Source organism: Schistocerca serialis, chromosome 2, assembly GCF_023864345.2.
Source record: "Schistocerca serialis cubense isolate TAMUIC-IGC-003099 chromosome 2, iqSchSeri2.2, whole genome shotgun sequence".
NCBI classification, from domain to species: Eukaryota; Metazoa; Arthropoda; class Insecta; order Orthoptera; family Acrididae; genus Schistocerca; species Schistocerca serialis.
Window position 1 is genome coordinate 315,414 of NC_064639.1, and position 25,118 is coordinate 340,531.

Sequence of the window (25,118 nt, forward strand, 5' to 3'; positions counted from 1 at the left end):
ATTGCGTCGAGAGTCAATACATCTTCCTCCAGCCGACTTGTCTCCAAGGGGATATTGCTGCCTCGGGCACCAAATGGTTCGTCTGCTGTGAGTCTAGATTTTCGAATCCGACGAAAAACTGATAGTGAATTGTAACAATCAGCGCCTCCTAATGACGATAGAAGACTCAAATTGCGTCGCGATCCAATACATCGTCCTCCAGCAGACTTGTCTCCAAGGGTCTACTGCTGCCTCGGGCACCTTATGGTCGTTCTCCTGTGAGTTTAGATTATCGAATCCGACGCAAAAATGATAGTTAATTGTAACGTTCAGGGCCTCCTAATGCCGATGGAACACTCAAATTGCGTCGAGTTCAATACATCGGCCTCCAGCAGACTTGTCTCCAAGGGTCTGTTGATGCCTCGGGCACCTTATGGTCGTTCTTCTGTGAGTTTAGATTATCGAATCCGACGCAAAAACGATAGTTAATTTCAACGTTCAGGGCCTCCTAATGCCGATGGAACACTCAAATCTTGTCGAGATTCAATACATCGACCTCCAGCCGACTTGTCTCCAAGGGTCTATTGCTGCCTCGGGCACCTTATGGTCGTTCTCCTATGAGTCTAGATTTTCGAATCCGACGCAAAAATGATGGTTAATTGTAACGTTCAGAGCCTTCTTATGACGATGGAACACTCAAATTGCGTCGAGATTCAATACATCGGCCTCCAGCCGACTTGTCTCCAAGGGTCTATTGCTGCCTCGGGCACCTTATGGTAGTTCTCCCGTGAGTTTAGATTTTCGAATCCGACGAAAAACTGATAGTTAATTGTAACATTCAGGGCCTCCTAATGACGATGGAACACTCATTTTGCGTCGCGATAAAATACATCGTCCTCCAACCGACTTGTGTCCAAGGGTCAATAGCTGCCTCGGGCACCGTATGGTCGTTCCCCCTGTGAGTCAACATTTTCGAATCCGACGCAAAACTGACAGTTAAATGTAATGTTCAGGGCCTCCTAATGACGATGGAACACTCAAATTGCGTCGAGATTCAATACATCGTCCTCCAGCCGACTTGTCTCCAAGGGTCTGTTGCTGCCTCGGGCACTGTATGGTTGTTCTCCTGTGAGTTTAGATTATCGAATCCGACGCAAAATTGGTAGTTAATTTTAACGTTCAGGGCCTCCTAATGCCGATGGAACACTCAAATTGCGTCGAGATTCAATACATCGGCCTCCAGCCGACTTGTCTCCAAGGGGCTATAGCTGCCTCGGGCACCTTATGGTCGTTCTCCTGTGATTTTAGATTTTCGAATCCGACGAAAAACTGATAGTTAATAGTAACATTCAGGGCCTCCTAATGACGATCGAACACTCATTTTGCGTCGCGATCCAATACATCGTCTTCCAACCGACTTGTCTCCAAGGGTCAATAGCTGCCTCGGGCACCGTATGGTCGTTCCCCTGTGAGTCAACATTTTCGAATCCGACGCAAAACTGATAGTTAAATGTAATGCTCAGGGCCTCTTAATGACGATGGAACACTGAAATTGCGTCGAGAGTCAATACATATTCCTCCAGCCGACTTGTCTACAAGGGGATGTTACTGCCTCGGGCTCCATGTGGTCCGTCTCCTGTGAGTCTAGATATTCGAGTCCGACGCGAAACTGATAGTTAATTGTAAGGTTCAGGGCCTCCTAATGACGATGGAACACTCTAATTGCGTCGAGATTCAATACATCGGTCTCCAGCGGACTTGTCTCCAAGGGGATATTGCTGTCTCGGGCACCATATGATCCTTCTCCTGTGAGTCTAGATTTTCGTATCCGACGCAAAAATGATAGTGAATAGTAACGTTCAGCGCCTCCTGATGACGATAGAACTCTCAAATTGCGTCGAGATTCAATACATCGGCCTCCAGCCGACTTGTCTCCAAGGGTCTGTTGCTGCCTCGGGCACCTTATGGTCGTTCTCCTGTGAGTTTAGATTATCGAATCCGACGCAAAAATGATAGTGAATTGTAACGTGCAGCGCCTCCTAATGACGATAGAAGACTCAAATGGCGTCGGGATTCAATACATCGTCCTAAAGCCGATTTGTCTCCAAGGGGATATTGCTGCCTCGGGCACCAAATGCTTCGTCTGCTGTGAGTCTAGATTTTCGAATCCGACGAAAAACTGATAGTGAATTGTAACAATCAGCGCCTCCTAATGACGATAGAAGACTCCAATTGCGTCGCGATCCAATACATCGTCCTCCAGCAGACTTGTCTCCAAGGGGATATTGCTGTCTCGGGCACAATATGATCCTTCTCCTGTGAGTCTAGATTTTCGAATCCGACGCAAAAATGATAGTGAATTGTAACGTGCAGCGCCTCCTAATGACGACAGAAGAATCAAATGGCGTCGGGATTCAATACATCGTCCTAAAGCCGATTTGTCTCCAAGGGGATATTGCTGCCTCGGGCACCAAATGGTTCGTCTGCTGTGAGTCTAGATTTTCGAATCCGACGAAAAACTGATAGTGAATTGTAACAATCAGCGCCTCCTAATGACGATAGAAGACTCAAATTGCGTCGCGATCCAATACATCGTCCTCCAGCAGACTTGTCTCCAAGGGTCTATTGCTGCCTCGGGCACCTTATGGTCGTTCTCCTGTGAGTTTAGATTATCGAATCCGACGCAAAAACGATAGTTAATTCCAACGTTCAGGGCCTCCTAATGCCGATGGAACACTCAAATCTTGTCGAGATTCAATACATCGACCTCCAGCCGACTTGTCTCCAAGGGTCTATTGCTGCCTCGGGCACCTTACGGTCGTTCTCCTATGAGTCTAGATTTTCGAATCCGACGCAAAAATGTTGGTTAATTGTAACGTTCAGAGCCTTCTTATGACGATGGAACACTCAAATTGCGTCGAGATTCAATACATCGGCCTCCAGCCGACTTGTCTCCAAGGGTCTATTGCTGCCTCGGGCACCTTATGGTAGTTCTCCCGTGAGTTTAGATTTTCGAATCCGACGAAAAACTGATAGTTAATTGTAACATTCAGGGCCTCCTAATGACGATGGAACACTCATTTTGCGTCGCGATAAAATACATCGTCCTCCAACCGACTTGTGTCCAAGGGTCAATAGCTGCCTCGGGCACCGTATGGTCGTTCCCCCTGTGAGTCAACATTTTCGAATCCGACGCAAAACTGATAGTTAAATGTAATGTTCAGGGCCTCCTAATGACGATGGAACACTGAAATTGCGTCGAGAGTCAATACATCTTCCTCCAGCCGACTTGTCTCCAAGGGGATATTGCTGCCTCGGGCACCAAATGGTTCGTCTGCTGTGAGTCTAGATTTTCGAATCCGACGAAAAACTGATAGTGAATTGTAACAATCAGCGCCTCCTAATGACGATAGAAGACTCAAATTGCGTCGCGATCCAATACATCGTCCTCCAGCAGACTTGTCTCCAAGGGTCTATTGCTGCCTCGGGCACCTTATGGTCGTTCTCCTGTGAGTTTAGATTATCGAATCCGACGCAAAAATGATAGTTAATTGTAACGTTCAGGGCCTCCTAATGCCGATGGAACACTCAAATTGCGTCGAGTTCAATACATCGGCCTCCAGCAGACTTGTCTCCAAGGGTCTGTTGATGCCTCGGGCACCTTATGGTCGTTCTTCTGTGAGTTTAGATTATCGAATCCGACGCAAAAACGATAGTTAATTTCAACGTTCAGGGCCTCCTAATGCCGATGGAACACTCAAATCTTGTCGAGATTCAATACATCGACCTCCAGCCGACTTGTCTCCAAGGGTCTATTGCTGCCTCGGGCACCTTATGGTCGTTCTCCTATGAGTCTAGATTTTCGAATCCGACGCAAAAATGATGGTTAATTGTAACGTTCAGAGCCTTCTTATGACGATGGAACACTCAAATTGCGTCGAGATTCAATACATCGGCCTCCAGCCGACTTGTCTCCAAGGGTCTATTGCTGCCTCGGGCACCTTATGGTAGTTCTCCCGTGAGTTCAGATTTTCGAATCCGACGAAAAACTGATAGTTAATTGTAACATTCAGGGCCTCCTAATGACGATGGAACACTCATTTTGCGTCGCGATAAAATACATCGTCCTCCAACCGACTTGTGTCCAAGGGTCAATAGCTGCCTCGGGCACCGTAAGGTCGTTCCCCCTGTGAGTCAACATTTTCGAATCCGACGCAAAACTGATAGTTAAATGTAATGTTCAGGGCCTCCTAATGACGATGGAACACTGAAATTGCGTCGAGAGTCAATACATCTTCCTCCAGCCGACTTGTCTCCAAGGGGATATTGCTGCCTCGGGCACCAAATGGTTCGTCTGCTGTGAGTCTAGATTTTCGAATCCGACGAAAAACTGATAGTTAATTGTAACATTCAGGGCCTCCTAATGACGGTGAAACACTCATTTTGCGTCGCGATAAAATACATCGTCCTCCAACCGACTTGTGTCCAAGGGTCAATAGCTGTCTCGGGCACCGTATGGTCGTTCTCCTGTGGGTCAACATTTTCGAATCCGACGCAAAACTGATAGTTAAATGTAATGCTCAGGGCCTCCTAATGACGATGGAACACTGAAATTACGTCGACGCAAAATACATCTTCCTCCAGCCGACTTTTCTCCAAAGGGATATTGCTGTCTCGGGCACAATATGATCCTTCTCCTGTTAGTCTACATTTTCGAATCCGACGCAAAAATGATAGTGAATTGAAACGTGCAGCGCCTCCTAATGACGATAGAAGACTCAAATGGCGTCGGGATTCAATACATCGTCCTAAAGCCGATTTGTCTCCAAGGGGATATTGCTGCCTCGGGCTCCAAATGGTTCGTCTGCTGTGAGTCTAGATTTTCGAATCCGACGAAAAACTGATAGTGAATTGTAACGTTCAGCGCCTCCTAATGACGATAGAAGACTCAAATTGCGTCGCGATCCAATACATCGTCCTCCAGCAGACTTGTCTCCAAGGGTCTATTGCTGCCTCGGGCACCTTATGGTCGTTCTCCTGTGAGTCTAGATATTCGAATCCGACGCAAAAATGATTTATTGTAACGTTCAGGGCCTTGTAATGACGATGGAACACTCAAATTGCGTCGAGATTCAATACATCGGCCTCCAGCCGACTAGTCTCCAAGGGTCTGTTGCTGCCTCGGGCACCTTATGGTCGTTCTCCTGTGAGTTTAGATTATCGAATCCGACGCAAAAATGATAGTTAATTTTAACGTTCAGGGCCTCCTAATGCCGATGGAACACTCAAATTGCGTCGAGATTCAATACATCGGCCTCAAGCCGACTTGTCTCCATGGGTTTATTGCTGCCTCGGGCACCTTATGGTCGTTCTCCTGTGAGTCTAGATTTTCGAATCCGACGCAAAAATGATGGTTAATTGTAACGTTCAGGGCCTCCTAATGCCGATGGAACTCTCAAATTGCGTCGAGATTCAATACATCGGCCTCCCGCGGACTTGTCTCCAAGGGGATATTGCTGTCTCGAGCACCGTATGAACTTCTCCTGTGAGTAGATTTTCGAATCCGACGAAAAACTGATAGTTAATTGTAACATTCAGGGCCTCCTAATGACGATGGAACACTCATTTTGCGTCGCGATCCAATACATCGTCCTCCAACCGACTTGTCTCCAAGGGTCAATAGGTGCCTCGGGCACCGTATGGTCGTCCCCTGTGAGTTTAGATTATCGAATCCGACGCAAAAATGATAGTTAATTGTAACGTTTAGGGCCTCCTAATGACGATGGGACACTCAAATTGCGTCGAGATTCAATACATCGTCCTCCAGCCGACTTGTCTCCAAGGGGATATTGCTGTCTCGGGCACAATATGATCCTTCTCCTGTGAGTCTAGATTTTCGAATCCGACGCAAAAATGATAGTGAATTGTAACGTGCAGCGCCTCCTAATGGCGATAGAAGACTCAAATGGCTTCGGGATTCAATACATTGTCCTAAAGCCGATTTGTCTCCAAGGGGATATTGCTGCCTCGGGCACCAAATGGTCGTTCCCCTGTGAGTCAACATTTTCGAATCCGACGCAAAACTGATAGTTAAATGTAATGCCCAGGGCCTCTTAATGACGATGGAACACTGAAATTGCGTCGAGAGTCAATAGATCTTTCTCCAGCCGACTAGTCTACAAAGGGATATTACTGCCTCGGGCTCCATGTGGTCCGTCTCCTGTGAGTCTAGATTTTCGAATCCGACGCGAAACTGATAGTTAATTGTAAGGTTCAGGGCCTCCTAATGCCGATGGAGCACTCAAATTGCGTCGAGATTCAATACATCGGCCTCCAGCCGACTTGTCTCCAAGGGTCTATTGCTGCCTCGGGCACATTATGGACGTTCTCCTGTGAGCCTAGATTTTCGAATCCGACGCATAAATGATAGTTAATTGTAACGTTCAGGGCCTTCTAATGAGGATGGAACACTCAAATTGCGTCGAGATTCAATACATCGGCCTCCAGCCGACTTGTCTCCAAGGGTCTATTGCTGCCCCGGGCACCTTATGGTCGTTCTCCTGTGAGTTTAGATTATCGAATCCGACGCAAAAATGATAGTTAATTGTAACGTTCAGGGCCTCCTAATGCCGATGGAACACTCAAATTGCTTCGAGATTCAATACATCGGCCTCCAGCAGACTTGTCTCCAAGGGTCTGTTGATGCCTCGGGCACCTTATGGTCGTTCTCCTGTGAGTTTAGATTATCGAATCCGACGCAAAAATGATAGTTAATTGTAACGTTTAGGGCCTCCTAATGCCGATGGAACACTCAAATTGCGTCGAGATTCAATACATCGGCCTCCAGCCGACTTGTCTCCAAGGGTCTATTTCTGCCTCGGGCACCTTATGGTCGTTCTCCTGTGAGTCTAGATTTTCGAATCCGACGCAAAAATGATGGTTAATTGTAACGTTCAGGGCCTTATTATGACGATGGAACACTCAAATTGCGTCGAGATTCAATACATCGGCCTCCAGCCGACTTGTCTCCAAGGGTCTATTGCTGCCTCGGGCACCTTATGGTCGTTCTCCCGTGAGTTTAGATTTTCGAATCCGACGAAAAACTGATAGTTAATTGTAACATTCAGGGCCTCCTAATGACGCTGGAACACTCATTTTGCGTCGCGATCCAATACATCGTCCTCCAACCGACTTGTGTCCAAGGGTCAATAGCTGCCTCGGGCACCGTATGGTCGTACCCCCTGTGAGTCAACATTTTCGAATCCGACGCAAAAATGATAGTTAATTGTAACGTTTAGGGCCTTGTAATGACGATGGGACACTCAAATTGCGTCGCGATCCAATACATCGTCCTCCAGCCGACTTGTCTCCAAGGGTCTATTGCTGCCTCGGGCACCTTATGGTCGTTCTCCTGTGAGTCTAGATATTCGAATCCGACGCAAAAATGATAGTTAATTGTAACGTTCAGGGCCTTGTAATGACGATGGAACACTCAAATTGCTTCGAGATTCAATACATCGTCCTCCAGCCGACTTGTTTCCGAGGGTCTGTTGCTGCCTCGGGCACCTTATGGTCGTTCTCCTGTGAGATTAGATTATCGAATCCGACGCAAAAATGATAGTTAATTGTAACGTTCAGGGCCTCCTAATGCCGATGGAACACTCAAATTGCGTCGAGATTCAATACATCGGCCTCCAGCCGACTAGTCTCCAAGGGTCTGTTGCTGCCTCGGGCACCTTATGGCCGTTCTCCTGTGAGTCTAGATTTTCGAATACGACGCAAAAATGATAGTTAATTGTAACGTTCAGGGCCTCCTAATGCCGATGGAACTCTCAAATTGCGTCGAGATTCAATACATCGGCCTCCCGCGGATTTGTCTCCAAGGGGATATTGCTGTCTCGAGCACCGTATGAACTTATCCTGTGAGTAGTTATTCGAATCCGACGCATAAATGATAGTTAATTGTAACGTTCAGGGAATTCTAATGACGATGGGACACTCAAATTGCGTCGAGTTTCAATACATCGGCCTCCAGCCGACTTGTCTCCAACGGTCTATTGCTGCCTCGGGCACCTTATGGTCGTTCTCCTGTGAGTTTAGATTTTCGAATCCGACGATAAACAGATAGTTAATTGTAACATTCAGGGCCTCCTAATGACGATGGAACACTCATTTTGCGTCGCGATCCAATACATCGTCCTCCAACCGACTTGTCTCCAAGGGTCAATAGGTGCCTCGGGCACCGTATGGTCGTTCCCCTGTGAGTTTAGATTATCGAATCCGACGCAAAAATGATAGTTAATTGTAACGTTTCCGGCCTCCTAATGACGATGGGACACTCAAATTGCGTCGAGATTCAATACATCGTCCTCCAGCCGACTTGTCTCCAAGGGGATATTGCTGTCTCGGGCACAATATGATCCTTCTCCTGCGAGTCTAGATTTTCGAATCCGACCCAAAAATGATAGTGAATTGTAACGTGCAGCGCCTCCTAATGGCGATAGAAGACTCAAATGGCTTCGGGATTCAATACATCGTCCTCCAGCCGACTTGTCTCCAAGGGTCTATTGCTGCCTCGGGCACCTTATGGTCGTTCTCCTGTGAGTCTAGATTTTCGAATCCGACGCAAAAATGATAGTTAATTGTAACGTTCAGGGCCTTGTAATGACGATGGAACACTCAAATTGCGTCGAGATTCAATACATCGTCCTCCAGCCGACTTGTCTCCAAGGGTCTGTTGCTGCCTCGGGCACCTTATGGTCGTTCTCCTATGAGTTTAGATTATCGAATCCGACGCAAAAATGATAGTTAATTGTAACGTTCAGGGCCTCCTAATGCCGATGGAACACTCAAATTGCATCGAGATTCAATACATCGGCCTCCAGCCGACTAGTCTCCAAGGGTCTGTTGCTGCCTTGGGCACCTTATGGTCGTTCTCCTGTGAGTTTAGATTATCGAATCCGACGCAAAAATGATAGTTAATTGTGACGTTCAGGGCCTTGTAATGCCGATGGAACACTCAAATTGCGTCGAGATTCAATACTACGGCCTCCAGCCGACTTGTCTCCAATTGTAACGTTCAAGGCCTCCTAATGACGATGGAACACTCAATTTGCGTGAAGAAAGAATACATCGGTTTCCAGCCGACTTGTCTCCAAAGGTCTATTGCTGCCTCGAGCACGGTATGAACGTCTCCTGTGAGTAGATTTTCGAATGCGACGCATAAATGATAGTTAATTGTAACGTTCAGGGACTCCTAAAGACGATGGTACACTCAAACTGCGTCGAGAGTCAATACATCGACCTGCAGTCGACTTGTATCCAAGGGGATATTGCAGACTCGTGCACCATATGATCCTTCTCCTGTGAGTTTAGATTATTGAATCCGACGATAAAATGATAGTTAACTGTGACGTTCAGGGCCTTGTAATGACGAAGGAACACTCAAAATGCGTCGAGATTCAATACATCGGCCTCCAGCCGACTTGTCTCCAAGGGTCAGTTGCTGCCTCGGGCACCTTATGGTCGTTCTCCTGTGAGTCTAGATTTTCGAATCCGACTCAAAAATGATAGTTGATTGTAACGTTCAGGGCCTTGTAATGACGATGGAACACTCAAATTGCGTCGAGATTCAATACATCGGCCTCCAGCGGACTTGTCTCCAAGGGGATATTGTTGTCTCGGGCACCATATGATCCTTCTCCTGTGAGTCTAGATTTTCGAATCCGACGCAAAAATGATATTGAATAGTAACGTTCAGCGCCTCCTGATGAGGATAGAACACTCAAATTGCGTCGAGATTCAATACATCGGCCTCCAGCCGACTTGTCTCCAAGGGTCTATTGCTGCCTCGGGCACCGTATGGTCGTTCCCCTGTGAGTCAACATTTTAGAATCCGACGCAAAAATGATAGTAAATTGTAACGTTTAGGGCCTTGTAATGACGATGGAACACTCAAATTACGTCGAGATTCAATACATCGGCCTCCAGCCGACTTGTCTCCAAGGGTCTGTTGCTGCCTCGGGCACCTTATGGTCGTTCTCCTGTGAGTTTAGATTATCGAATCGGACGCAAAAATGATAGTTAATTGTAACGTTCAGGGACTCCTAAAGACGATGGAACACACTAATTGCGTCGCTATTCAATACATCGGCCTCCAGTCGATTTGTCTCCAAGGGGTATAATGCTGTCTCGAGCACCGTATGAACTTCACCTGCGAGTAGATTTTCGAATCCGGCGCTAAAATGATAGTTAATTGTAACGTTCAGGGCGTTGTAATAACGATGGAACACTCAAATTGCATCGAGATTCAATACATCGTTCTCCAGCCGACTTGTCTCCAAGGGTCTGTTGCTGCCTCGGGCACCTTATGGTCGTTCTCCTGTGAGTTTAGATTATCAAATCCGACGCAAAAATGATAGTTAATTGTAACGTTCAGGGCATCCTAATGCCGATGGAACTCTCAAATTGCGTCGAAATTCAATACATCGGCCAACAGCGGACTTGTCTCCAAGGGGATATTGCTGTCTCGAGCACCGTATGAACTTCTCCTCTTTTCGAATCCGACGCATAAATGATAGGTAATTGTAACGTCCAGGGCCTTCTAATGACGAAGGGACACTGAAATTGCGTCGAGATTCAATACATCGGCCTCCAGCCGACTTGTCTCCAACGGTCTATTGCTGCCTCGGGCACCTTATGGTCGTTCTCCTGTGAGTTTAGATTTTCGAATCCGACGAAAAACTGATAGTTAATTGTAACATTCAGGGCCTCCTAATGACGATGGAACACTCATTTTGCGTGGCGATCCAATACATCGTCCTCCAACCGACTTGTCTCCAAAGGTCAATAGCTGCCTCGGGCACCTCGTTCCCCTGTGAGTTTAGATTAGCGAATCCGACGCAAAAATGATAGTTAATTGTAACGTTTAGGGCGTCCTAATGACGATGGGACACTCAAATTGCGTCGAGATTCAATACATCGTCCTCCAGCCGACTTGTCTCCAAGGGGATATTGCTGTCTCGCGCACAATATGATCCTTCTCCTGTGAGTCTAGATTTTCGAATCCGACGCAAAAATGATAGTGAATTGTAACGTTCAGCGCCTCCTAATGACGATAGAAGACTCAAATTGCGTCGAGATTCAATACATCGTCCTCCAGCCTACTTGTCTCCAAGGGGTATATTGCTGTCTCGAGCACCGTATGAACTTCTCCTGTGAGTAGATTTTCGAATCCGACGCGAAACTGATAGTTAAATGTAAGGTTCAGGGCCTTGCAATGACGATGGAACACGCAAATTGCGTCGAGATTCAATACATCGGCCTCCAGCCGACTTGTCTCCAACGGTCTATTGCTGCCTCGGGCACCTTATGGTCGTTCTCCTGTGAGTTTAGATTTTCGAATCCGACGAAAAACTCATAGTTAATTGTAACATTCAGGGCCTCCTAATGACGATGGAACACTCATTTTGCGTCGCGATCCTATACATTGTCCTCCAACCGACTTGTCTCCAAGGGTCAATAGCTGCCTCGGGCACCGTATGGTCGTTCGCCTGTGAGTTTAGATTTTCGAATCCGACGCAAAAACGATAATTAATTGTACGTTTGGGGCCTTGTAATGACGATGGAACACTCAAATTGCGTCGATATTCTATACATCGGCTTCCAGCCGACTTGTCTCCAAGGGTCTGTTGCTGCCTCGGGCACCATATGATCCTTCTCCTGTGAGTCTAGATTTTCGAATCCGACGCAAAAATGATAGTGAATAGTAACGTTCAGCGCCTCCTGATGACGATAGAACTCTCAAATTGCGTCGAGATTCAATACATCGTCCTCCAGCAGACTTGTCTCCAAGGGGATATTGCTGTCTCGGGCACAATATGATCCTTCTCCTGTGAGTCTAGATTTTCGATCCGACGCTAAAATGATAGTGAATTGTAACGTTCAGGGCCTTCTAATGACGATGGAACACTCAAATTGCGTCGAGATTCAATACATCGGCCTCCAGCCGACTTGTCTCCAAGGGGATATCGTTGCCTCGGGCACCACATGGTCCTTCTCCTGTGAGTCTAGATTTTCGAATCCGACGCAAAAATGATAGTGAATTGTAACGTTCAGCGCCTCCTAATGACGATAGAAGACTCAAATTGCGTCGCGATCCAATACATCGTCCTCCAGCCGACTTGTCTCCAAGGGTCCATTGCTGCCTCGGGCACCTCGTGGTCGTTCTCCTGTGAGTCTAGATTTTCGAATCCGACGCAAAAATGATAGTTAATTGTAACGTTCAGGGCCCTGTAATGACGATGGAACACTCAAATTGCGTCGAGATTCAATACATCGTCACCCAGCCGACTTGTCTCCAAGGGTCTGTTGCTGCCTCGGGCACCTTATGGTCGTTCTCCTGTGAGTTTAGATTTTCGAATCCGACGCAAAAATGATAGTTAATTTTAACGTTTGGGGCCTTGTAATGACGATGGGACACTCAAATTGCGTCGAGATTCAATACATCGTCCTCCAGCCGATTTGTCTCCAAGGGTCTAATGCTGCCTCGGGCACCTTATGGTCGTTTTCCTGTGAGATTAGATTATCGAATCCGACGCAAAAATGATAGTTAATTTTAACGTTTAGGGCCTCCTAATGACGATGGAACACTCAAATTGCGTCGATATTCTATACATCGGCTTCCAGCCGACTTGTCACCAAGGGTCTGTTGCAGCCTCGGGCACCGTATGATACTTCTCCTGTGAGTCTAGATTTTCGAATCCGACGCAAAAATGATAGTGAATAGTAACGTTCAGCTCCTCCTGATGACGATAGAACTCTCAAATTGCGTCGAGATTCAATACATCGTCCTCCAGCCGACTTTTCACCAGGGGTCTAATGCTGCCTCGGGCACCTTATGGTCGTTCTCTTGTAAGTCTAGATTTTCGAATCCGACGCAAAAATGATAGTTAATTGTAACTTTCAGGGCCTCCTAATGCCGATGGAACTCTCAAATTGCGTCGAGATACAATACATCGGCCTCCAGCGGGCTTGTCTCCAAGAGGATATTGGTGTCTCGAGCACCGTATGAACTTCTCCTGAGAGTAGATTTTCGATTCCGTCGCATAAATGATAGTTAATTGTAACGTTCAGGGCCTTCTAATGACGATGGGACACTGAAATTGCGTCGAGATTCAATACATCGGCCTCCAGCCGACTTGTCTCCAACGGTCTATTGCTGCCTCGGGCACCTTATGGTCGTTCTCCTGTGAGTTTAGATTTTCGAATCCGACGAAAAACTGATAGTTAATTGTAACATTCAGGGCCTCCTAATGACGATGGAACACTTATTTTGCGTGGCGATCCAATACATCGTCCTCCAACCGACTTGTCTCCAAAGGGCAATAGCTTCCTCGGGCACCGTATGGGCGTTCCCCTGTGAGTTTAGATTAGCGAATCCGACGCAAAAGTGATAGTTAATTGTAACGTTCAGGGCTTTGTGATGACGATGGAACACTCAAATTGCGTCGAGATTCAATACATCGGCCTCCAGCCGACTTGTCTCCAAGGGTCTATTGCTGCCTCGGGCACCTTATGGTCGTTCTCCTGTGAGTTTAGATTATCGAATCCGACGCAAAAGTGATAGTTAATTGTAACGTTCAGGGCCTCCTAATGCCGATGGAACACTCAAATTGTGTCGAGATTCAATACATCCGCCTCCAGCCGACTTGTCTCCAAGGGTCTATTGCTGCCTCGGGCACCTTATGGTCGTTCTCCTGTGAGTCTAGATTTTCGAATCCGACGCCAAATGATAGTTAATTGTAACGTTCAGGGCCTTGTAATGACGATGGAACACTCAAATTGCGTCGAGATTCAATACATCGGCATCCAGCCGACTTGTCTCCAAGGGTCTGTTGCTGCCTCGGGCACCTTATGGTCGGTCTCCTGTGAGTTTAGATTATCGAATACGACGCAAAAATGATAGTTAATTGTAACGTTTGGGGCCTTGTAATGACGATGGGACACTCAAATTGCGTCGAGATTCAATACATCGGCCTCCAGCCGACTTGTCTCCAACGGTCTATTGCTGCCTCGGGCACCTTATGGTCGTTCTCCTGTGAGTTTAGATTTTCGAATCCGACGAAAAACTGATAGTTAATTGTAACATTCAGGGCCTCCTAATGACGATGGAACACTCATTTTGCGTGGCGATCCAATACATCGTCCTCCAACCGACTTGTCTCCAAAGGTCAATAGCTGCCTCGGGCACCTCGTTCCCCTGTGAGTTTAGATTAGCGAATCCGACGCAAAAATGATAGTTAATTGTAACGTTTAGGGCGTCCTAATGACGATGGGACACTCAAATTGCGTCGAGATTCAATACATCGTCCTCCAGCCGACTTGTCTCCAAGGGGATATTGCTGTCTCGGGCACAATATGATCCTTCTCCTGTGAGTCTAGATTTTCGAATCCGACGCAAAAATGATAGTGAATTGTAACGTTCAGCGCCTCCTAATGACGATAGAAGATTCAAATTGCGTCGAGATTCAATACATCGTCCTCCAGCCTACTTGTCTCCAAGGGGTATATTGCTGTCTCGAGCACCGTATGAACTTCTCCTGTGAGTAGATTTTCGAATCCGACGCGAAACTGATAGTTAAATGTAAGGATCAGGGCCTTGCAATGACGATGGAACACGCAAATTGCGTCGAGATTCAATACATCGGCCTCCAGCCGACTTGTCTCCAACGGTCTATTGCTGCCTCGGGCACCTTATGGTCGTTCTCCTGTGAGTTTAGATTTTCGAATCCGACGAAAAACTCATAGTTAATTGTAACATTCAGGGCCTCCTAATGACGATGGAACACTCATTTTGCGTCGCGATCCTATACATTGTCCTCCAACCGACTTGTCTCCAAGGGTCAATAGCTGCCTCGGGCACCGTATGGTCGTTCGCCTGTGAGTTTAGATTTTCGAATCCGACGCAAAAACGATAATTAATTGTACGTTTGGGGCCTTGTAATGACGATGGAACACTCAAATTGCGTCGATATTCTATACATCGGCTTCCAGCCGACTTGTCTCCAAGGGTCTGTTGCTGCCTCGGGCACCATATGATCCTTCTCCTGTGAGTCTAGATTTTCGAATCCGACGCAAAAATGATAGTGAATAGTAACGTTCAGCGCCTCCTGATGACGATAGAACTCTCAAATTGCGTCGAGATTCAATACATCGTCCTCCAGCAGACTTGTCTCCAAGGGGATATTGCTGTCTCGGGCACAATATGATCCTTCTCCTGTGAGTCTAGATTTTCGATCCGACGCTAAAATGATAGTGAATTGTAACGTTCAGGGCCTTCTAATGACGATGGAACACTCAAATTGCGTCGAGATTCAATACATCGGCCTCCAGCCGACTTGTCTCCAAGGGGATATCGTTGCCTCGGGCACCACATGGTCCTTCTCCTGTGAGTCTAGATTTTCGAATCCGACGCAAAAATGATAGTGAATTGTAACGTTCAGCGCCTCCTAATGACGATAGAAGACTCAAATTGCGTCGCGATCCAATACATCGTCCTCCAGCCGACTTGTCTCCAAGGGTCCATTGCTGCCTCGGGCACCTCGTGGTCGTTCTCCTGTGAGTCTAGATTTTCGAATCCGACGCAAAAATGATAGTTAATTGTAACGTTCAGGGCCCTGTAATGACGATGGAACACTCAAATTGCGTCGAGATTCAATACATCGTCATCCAGCCGACTTGTCTCCTGTGAGTTTAGATTTTCGAATCCGACGCAAAAATGATAGTTAATTTTAACGTTTGGGGCCTTGTAATGACGATGGGACACTCAAATTGCGTCGAGATTCAATACATCGTCCTCCAGCCGATTTGTCTCCAAGGGTCTAATGCTGCCTCGGGCACCTTATGGTCGTTTTCCTGTGAGATTAGATTATCGAATCCGACGCAAAAATGATAGTTAATTTTAACGTTTAGGGCCTCCTAATGACGATGGAACACTCAAATTGCGTCGATATTCTATACATCGGCTTCCAGCCGACTTGTCACCAAGGGTCTGTTGCAGCCTCGGGCACCGTATGATCCTTCTCCTGTGAGTCTAGATTTTCGAATCCGACGCAAAAATGATAGTGAATAGTAACGTTCAGCTCCTCCTGATGACGATAGAACTCTCAAATTGCGTCGAGATTCAATACATCGTCCTCCAGCCGACTTTTCACCAGGGGTCTAATGCTGCCTCGGGCACCTTATGGTCGTTCTCTTGTAAGTCTAGATTTTCGAATCCGACGCAAAAATGATAGTTAATTGTAACTTTCAGGGCCTCCTAATGCCGATGGAACTCTCAAATTGCGTCGAGATACAATACATCGGCCTCCAGCGGGCTTGTCTCCAAGAGGATATTGGTGTCTCGAGCACCGTATGAACTTCTCCTGAGAGTAGATTTTCGATTCCGTCGCATAAATGATAGTTAATTGTAACGTTCAGGGCCTTCTAATGACGATGGGACACTGAAATTGCGTCGAGATTCAATACATCGGCCTCCAGCCGACTTGTCTCCAACGGTCTATTGCTGCCTCGGGCACCTTATGGTCGTTCTCCTGTGAGTTTAGATTTTCGAATCCGACGAAAAACTGATAGTTAATTGGAACATTCAGGGCCTCCTAATGACGATGGAACACTTATTTTGCGTGGCGATCCAATACATCGTCCTCCAACCGACTTGTCTCCAAAGGGCAATAGCTTCCTCGGGCACCGTATGGGCGTTCCCCTGTGAGTTTAGATTAGCGAATCCGACGCAAAAGTGATAGTTAATTGTAACGTTCAGGGCTTTGTGATGACGATGGAACACTCAAATTGCGTCGAGATTCAATACATCGGCCTCCAGCCGACTTGTCTCCAAGGGTCTATTGCTGCCTCGGGCACCTTATGGTCGTTCTCCTGTGAGTTTAGATTATCGAATCCGACGCAAAAGTGATAGTTAATTGTAACGTTCAGGGCCTCCTAATGCCGATGGAACACTCAAATTGTGTCGAGATTCAATACATCCGCCTCCAGCCGACTTGTCTCCAAGGGTCTATTGCTGCCTCGGGCACCTTATGGTCGTTCTCCTGTGAGTCTAGATTTTCGAATCCGACGCCAAATGATAGTTAATTGTAACGTTCAGGGCCTTGTAATGACGATGGAACACTCAAATTGCGTCGAGATTCAATACATCGGCATCCAGCCGACTTGTCTCCAAGGGTCTGTTGCTGCCTCGGGCACCTTATGGTCGGTCTCCTGTGAGTTTAGATTATCGAATACGACGCAAAAATGATAGTTAATTGTAACGTTTGGGGCCTTGTAATGACGATGGGACACTCAAATTGCGTCGAGATTCAATACATCGTCCTCCAGCCGACTTGTCTCCAAGGGTCTAATGCTGCCTCGGGCACCTTATGGTTGTTCTCCTGTGAGTTTAGTTTATCGAATCCGACGCAAAAATGATAGTTAATTGTAACGTTTAGGGCCTCCTAATGACGATGGAACACTCAAATTGCGTCGATATTCTATACATCGGCCTCCAGCCGACTTGTCTCCAAGTGTCTGTTGCTGCCTCGGGCACCACATGATCCTTCTCCTGTGAGTCTACATTTTCGAATCCGACGCAAAAATGATAGTGAATAGTAACGTTCAGCGCCTCCTGATGACCATAGAACTCTCAAATTGCGTCGAGATTCAATACATCGTCCTCCAGCCGACTTGTCTCCAAGGGTCTAATGCTGCCTCGGGCACCTTATGGTCGTTCTCTTGTAAGTCTAGATTTTCGAATCCGACGCAGAAATGATAGTTAATTGTAACGTTCAGGGCCTCCTAATGCCGATGGAACTCTCAAATTGCGTCGAGATTCAATACATCGGCCTCCAGCGGACTTGTCTCCAAGAGGATATTGCTGTCTCGAGCACCGTATGAACTTCTCCTGAGAGTAGATTTTCGAATCCGACGCATAAATGATAGTTAATTGTAACGTTCAGGGCCTTCTAATGACGATGGGACACTGAAATTGCGTCGAGATTCAATACATCGTCCTCCAGCCGACTTGTCTCCAAGGGTCTAATGCTGCCTCGGGCACCTTATGGTTGTTCTCCTGTGAGTTTAGTTTATCGAATCCGACGCAAAAATGATAGTTAATTGTAACGTTTAGGGCCTCCTAATGACGATGGAACACTCAAATTGCGTCGAGATTCAATACATCGTCCTCCAGCCGACTTGTCTCCAAGGGGATATTGCTGTCTCGGGCACAATATGATCCTTCTCCTGTGAGTCTAGATTTTCGATCCGACGCTAAAATGATAGTGAATTGTAACGTTCAGGGCCTTCTAATGACGATGGAACACTCAAATTGCGTCGAGATTCAATACATCGGCCTCCAGCCGACTTGTCTCCAAGGGGATATCGTTGCCTCGGGCACCACATGGTCCTTCTCCTGTGAGTCTAGATTTTCGAATCCGACGTAAAAATGATAGTGAATTGTAACGTTCAGCGCCTCCTAATGACGATAGAAAACTCAAATTGCGTCGCGATCCAATACATCGTCCTCCAGCCGACTTGTCTCCAAGGGTCCATTGCTGCCTCGGGCACCTTATGGTCGTTCTCCTGTGAGTCTAGATTTTCGAATCCGACGCAAAAATGATAGTTAATTGTAACGTTCAGGGTCTTGTAATGACGATGGAACACTCAAATTGCGTCGAGATTCAATACATCGTCATCCAGCCGACTTGTCTCCAAGGGTCTGTTGCTGCCTCGGGCACCTTATGGTCGTTCTCCTGTGAGTTTAGATTATCGAATCCGACGCAAAAATGATAGTTAATTTTAACGTTTGGGGCCTTGTAATGACGATGGGACACTCAAATTGCGTCGAGATTCAATACATCGTCCTCCAGCCGACTTGTCTCCAAGGGTCTAATGCTGCCTCGGGCACCTTATGGTACCTGTATGGCACCTGTGAGATTAGATTATCGAATCCGACGCAAAAATGATAGTTAATTTTAACGTTTAGGGCCTCCTAATGACGATGGAACACTCAAATTGCGTCGATATTCTATACATCGGCTTCCAGCCGACTTGTCTCCAAGGGTCTGTTGCAGCCTCGGGCACCATATGATCCTTCTCCTGTGAGTCTAGATTTTCGAATCAGACGCAAAAATGATAGTGAAAAGTAACGTTCAGCGCCTCCTGATGACGATAGAACTCTCAAATTGCGTCGAGATTCAATACATCGTCCTCCAGCCGACTTTTCTCCAGGGGTCTAATGCTGCCTCGGGCACCTTATGGTCGTTCTCTTGTAAGTCTAGATTTTCGAATCCGACGCAAAAATGATAGTTAATTGTAACGTTCAGGGCCTCCTAATGCCGATGGAACTCTCAAATTGCGTCGAGATTCAATACATCGGCCTCCAGCGGGCTTGTCTCCAAGAGGATATTGCTGTCTCGAGCACCGTATGAACTTCTCCTGAGAGTAGATTTTCGAATCCGACGCATAAATGATAGTTAATTGTAACGTTCAGGGCCTTCTAATGACGATGGGACACTGAAATTGCGTCGAGATTCAATACATCGGCCTCCAGCCGACTTGTCTCCAACGGTCTATTGCTGCCTCGGGCACCTTATGGTCGTTCTCCTGTGAGTTTAGATTTTCGAATCCGACGAAAAACTGATAGTTAATTGTAACATTCAGGGCCTCCTAATGACGATGGAACACTCATTTTGCGTGGCGATCCAATACATCGTCCTCCAACCGACTTGTCTCCAAAGGTCAATAGCTTCCTCGGGCACCGTATGGTCGTTCCCCTGTGAGTTTAGATTAGCGAATCCGACGCAAAAGTGATAGTTAATTGTAACGTTCAGGGCCTTGTAATGACGATGCAACACTCAAATTGCGTCGAGATTCAATACATCGGCATCCAGCCGACTTGTCTCCAAGGGTCTGTTGCCGCCTCGGGCACCTTATGGTCGGTCTCCTGTGAGTTTAGATTATCGAATACGACGCAAAAATGATAGTTAATTGTAATTTTTGGGGCCTTGTAATGACGATGGGACACTCAAATTGCGTCGAGATTCAATACATCGTCCTCCAGCCGACTTGTCTCCAAGGGTCTAATGCTGCCTCGCGCACCTTATGTTTGTTCTCCTGTGAGTTTAGTTTATCGAATCCGACGGAAAAATGATAGTTAATTGTAACGTTTAGGGCCTCCTAATGACGATGGAACACTCAAATTGCGTCGATATTCTATACATCGGCCTCCAGCCGACTTGTCTCCAAGTGTCTGTTGCTGCCTCGGGCACCACATGATCCTTCTCCTGTGAGTCTAGATTTTCGAATCCGACGCAAAAATGATAGTGAATAGTAACGTTCAGCGCCTCCTGATGACGATAGAACTCTCAAATTGCGTCGAGATTCAATACATCGTCCTCCAGCCGACTTTTCTCCAGGGGTCTAATGCTGCCTCGGGCACCTTATGGTCGTTCTCCTGTGAGTCTAGATTTTCGATCCGACGCTAAAATGATAGTGAATTGTAACGTTCAGGGCCTTCTAATGACGATGGAACACTCAAATTGCGTCGAGATTCAATACATCGGCCTCCAGCCGACTTGTCTCCAAGGGGATATCGTTGCCTCGGGCACCACATGGTCCTTCTCCTGTGAGTCTAGATTTTCGAATCCGACGCAAAAATGATAGTGAATTGTAACGTTCAGCGCCTCCTAATGACGATAGAAGACTCAAATTGCGTCGCGATCCAATACATCGTCCTCCAGCCGACTTGTCTCCAAGGGTCCATTGCTGCCTCGGGCACCTTATGGTCGTTCTCCTGTGAGTCTAGATTTTCGAATCCGACGCAAAAATGATAGTTAATTGTAACGTTCAGGGCCTTGTAATGACGATGGAACACTCAAATTGCGTCGAGATTCAATACATCGTCATCCAGCCGACTTGTCTCCAAGGGTCTGTTGCTGCCTCGGGCACCTTATGGTCGTTCTCCTGTGAGTTTAGATTTTCGAATCCGACGCAAAAATGATAGTTAATTTTAACGTTTGGGGCCTTGTAATGACGATGGGACACTCAAATTGCGTCGAGATTCAATACATCGTCCTCCAGCCGACTTGTCTCCAAGGGTCTAATGCTGCCTCGGGCACCTTATGGTCGTTTTCCTGTGAGATTAGATTATCGAATCCGACGCAAAAATGATAGTTAATTTTAACGTTTAGGGCCTCCTAATGACGATGGAACACTCAAATTGCGTCGATATTCTATACATCGGCTTCCAGCCGACTTGTCTCCAAGGGTCTGTTGCAGCCTCGGGCACCATATGATCCTTCTCCTGTGAGTCTAGATTTTCGAATCAGACGCAAAAATGATAGTGAATAGTAACGTTCAGCGCCTCCTGATGACGATAGAACTCTCAAATTGCGTCGAGATTCAATACATCGTCCTCCAGCCGACTTTTCTCCAGGGGTCTAATGCTGCCTCGGGCACCTTATGGTCGTTCTCTTGTAAGTCTAGATTTTCGAATCCGACGCAAAAATGATAGTTAATTGTAACGTTCAGGGCCTCCTAATGCCGATGGAACTCTCAAATTGCGTCGAGATTCAATACATCGGCCTCCAGCGGGCTTGTCTCCAAGAGGATATTGCTGTCTCGAGCACCGTATGAACTTCTCCTGGGAGTAGATTTTCGAATCCGACGCATAAATGATAGTTAATTGTAACGTTCAGGGCCTTCTAATGACGATGGGACACTGAAATTGCGTCGAGATTCAATACATCGGCCTCCAGCCGACTTGTCTCCAACGGTCTATTGCTGCCTCGGGCACCTTATGGTCGTTCTCCTGTGAGTTTAGATTTTCGATCCGACGAAAAACTGATAGTTAATTGTAACATTCAGGGCCTCCTAATGACGATGGAACACTCATTTTGCGTGGCGATCCAATACATCGTCCTCCAACCGACTTGTCTCCAAAGGTCAATAGCTTCCTCGGGCACCGTATGGTCGTTCCCCTGTGAGTTTAGATTAGCGAATCCGACGCAAAAGTGATAGTTAATTGTAACGTTCAGGGCTTTGTGATGACGATGGAACACTCAAATTGCGTCGAGATTCAATACATCAGCCTCCAGCCGACTTGTCTCCAAGGGTCTATTGCTGCCTCGGGCACCTTATGGTCGTTCTCCTGTGAGTTTAGATTATCGAATCCGACGCAAAAGTGATAGTTAATTGTAACGTTCAGGGCCTCCTAATGCCGATGGAACACTCAAATTGTGTGGAGATTCAATACATCCGCCTCCAGCCGACTTGTCTCCAAGGGTCTATTGCTGCCTCGGGCACCTTATGGTCGCTCCCCTGTGAGTCTAGATTTTCGAATCCGACGCAAAATGATAGTTAATTGTAACGTTTGGGGCCTTGTAATGACGATGGGACACTCAAATTGCGTCGAGATTCAATACATCGTCCTCCAGCCGACTTGTCTCCAAGGGTCTAATGCTGCCTCGGGCACCTTATGGTTGTTCTCCTGTGAGTTTAGTTTATCGAATCCGACGCAAAAATGATAGTTAGTTGTAACGTTTAGGGCCTCCTAATGACGATGGAACACTCAAATTGCGTCGATATTCTATACATCGGCCTCCAGCCGACTTGTCTCCAAGTGTCTGTTGCTGCCTCGGGCACCACATGATCCTTCTCCTGTGAGTCTAGATTTTCGAATCCGACGCAAAAATGATAGTGAATAGTAACGTTCAGCGCCTCCTGATGACGATAGAACTCTCAAATTGCGTCGAGATTCAATACATCGTCCTCCAGCCGACTTGTCTATAAGGGTCTAATGCTGCCTCGGGCACCTTATGGTCGTTCTCTTGTAAGTCTAGAATTTGGAATCCGACGCAAAAATGATAGTTAATTGTAACGTTCAGGGCCTCCTAATGCCGATGGAACTCTCAAATTGCGTCGAAATTCAATACATCGGCCTCCAGCGGACTTGTCTCCAAGGGGATATTGCTGTCTCGAGCACCGTATGAACTTCTCCTGAGAGTAGATTTTCGAATCCGTCGCATAAATGATAGGTAATTGTAACGTCCAGGGCCTTCTAATGACGAAGGGACACTGAAATTGCGTCGAGATTCAATACATCGGCCTCCAGCCGACTTGTCTCCAACGGTCTATTGCTGCCTCGGGCACCTTATGGTCGTTCTCCTGTGAGTTTAGATTTTCGAATCCGACGAAAAACTGATAGGTAATTGTAACATTCAGGGCCTCCTAATGACGATGGAACACTCATTTTGCGTGGCGATCCAATACATCGTCCGCCAACCGACTTGCCTCCAAAGGTCAATAGCTGCCTCGGGCACCGTATGGTCGTTCCCTTGTGAGTTTAGATTAGCGAATCCGACGCAAAAATGATAGTTAATTGTAACGTTTAGGGCCTCCTAATGACGATGGGACACTCAAATTGCGTCGAGATTCAATACATCGTCCTCCAGCCGACTTGTCTCCAAGGGGATATTGCTGTCTCGGGCACAATATGATCCTTCTCCTGTGAGTCTAGATTTTCGAATCCGACGCTAAAATGATAGTGAATTGTAACGTTCAGAGCCTTCTAATGACGATGGAACACTCAAATTACGTCGAGATTCAATACATCGGCCTCCAGCCGACTTGTCTCCAAGGGTCTGTTGCTGCCTCGGGCACCTTATGTTCGTTCTCCTGTGAGTCTAGATTATCGAATCCGACGCAAAAATGATAGTGAATAGTAACGTACAGCGCCTCCTGATGACGATAGAACTCTCAAATTGCGTCGAGATTCAATACATCGTCCTCCAGCCGACTTGTCTCCAAGGGTCTAATGCTGCCTCGGGCACCTTATGGTCGTTCTCTTGTAAGTCTAGATTATCGAATCCGACGCAAAAATGATAGTTAATTGTAACGTTCAGGGCCTCCTAATGCCGATGGAACTCTCAAATTGCGTCGAGATTCAATACATCGGCCTCCAGCGGGCTTGTCTCCAATAGGATATTGCTGTCTCGAGCATCGTATGAACTTCTCCTGAGAGTAGATTTTCGAATCCGACGCATAAATGATAGTTAATTGTAACGTTCAGGGCCTTCTAATGACGATGGGACACTGAAATTGCGTCGAGATTCAATACATCGGCCTCCAGCCGACTTGTCTCCAACGGTCTATTGCTGCCTCGGGCACCTTATGGTCGTTCTCCTGTGAGTTTACATTTTCGAATCCGACGAAAAAATGATAGTTAATTGTAACATTCAGGGCCTCCTAATGACGATGGAACACTCATTTTGCGTGGCGATCCAATACATCGTCCTCCAACCGACTTGTCTCCAAAGGTCAATAGCTTCCTCGGGCACCGTATGGTCGTTCCCCTGTGAATTTAGATTAGCGAATCCGACGCAAAAATGATAGTTAAATGTAACGTTTAGGGCCTCCTAATGACGATGGGACACTCAAATTGCGTCGAGATTCAATACATCGTCCTCCAGCCGACTTGTCTCCAAGGGGATATTGCTGTCTCGGGCACAATATGATCCTTCTCCTGTGAGTCTAGATTTTCGAATCCGACGCTAAAATGATAGTGAATTGTAACGTTCAGGGCCTTCTAATGACGATGGAACACTCAAATTGCGTCGAGATTCAATACATCGGCCTCCAGCCGACTTGTCTCCAAGGGAATATCGCTGCCTCGGGCAGCACATGATCCTTCTCCTGTGAGTCTAGATTTTCGAATCCGACGCTAAAATGATAGTGAATTGTAACGTTCAGGGCCTTCTAATGACGATGGAACAATCAAATTGTGTCGAGATTCAATACATCGTCATCCAGCCCACTTGTCTCCAAGGGTCTGTTGCTGCCTCGGCCACCTTATGGTCTTTCTCCTGTGAGTTTAGATTATCGAATCCGACGCAAAAATGATAGTTAATTGTAACGTTTAGGGCCTCCTAATGCCGATGGAACACTCAAATTGCGTCGAGATTCAATACATCGGCTTCCAGCCGACTTGTCTCCAAGGGTCTATTGCTGCCTCGGGCACCTTATGGTCGTTCTCCTGTGAGACTAGATTTTCGAATCCGACGCAAAAATGATAGTTAATTGTAACGTTCAGGGCC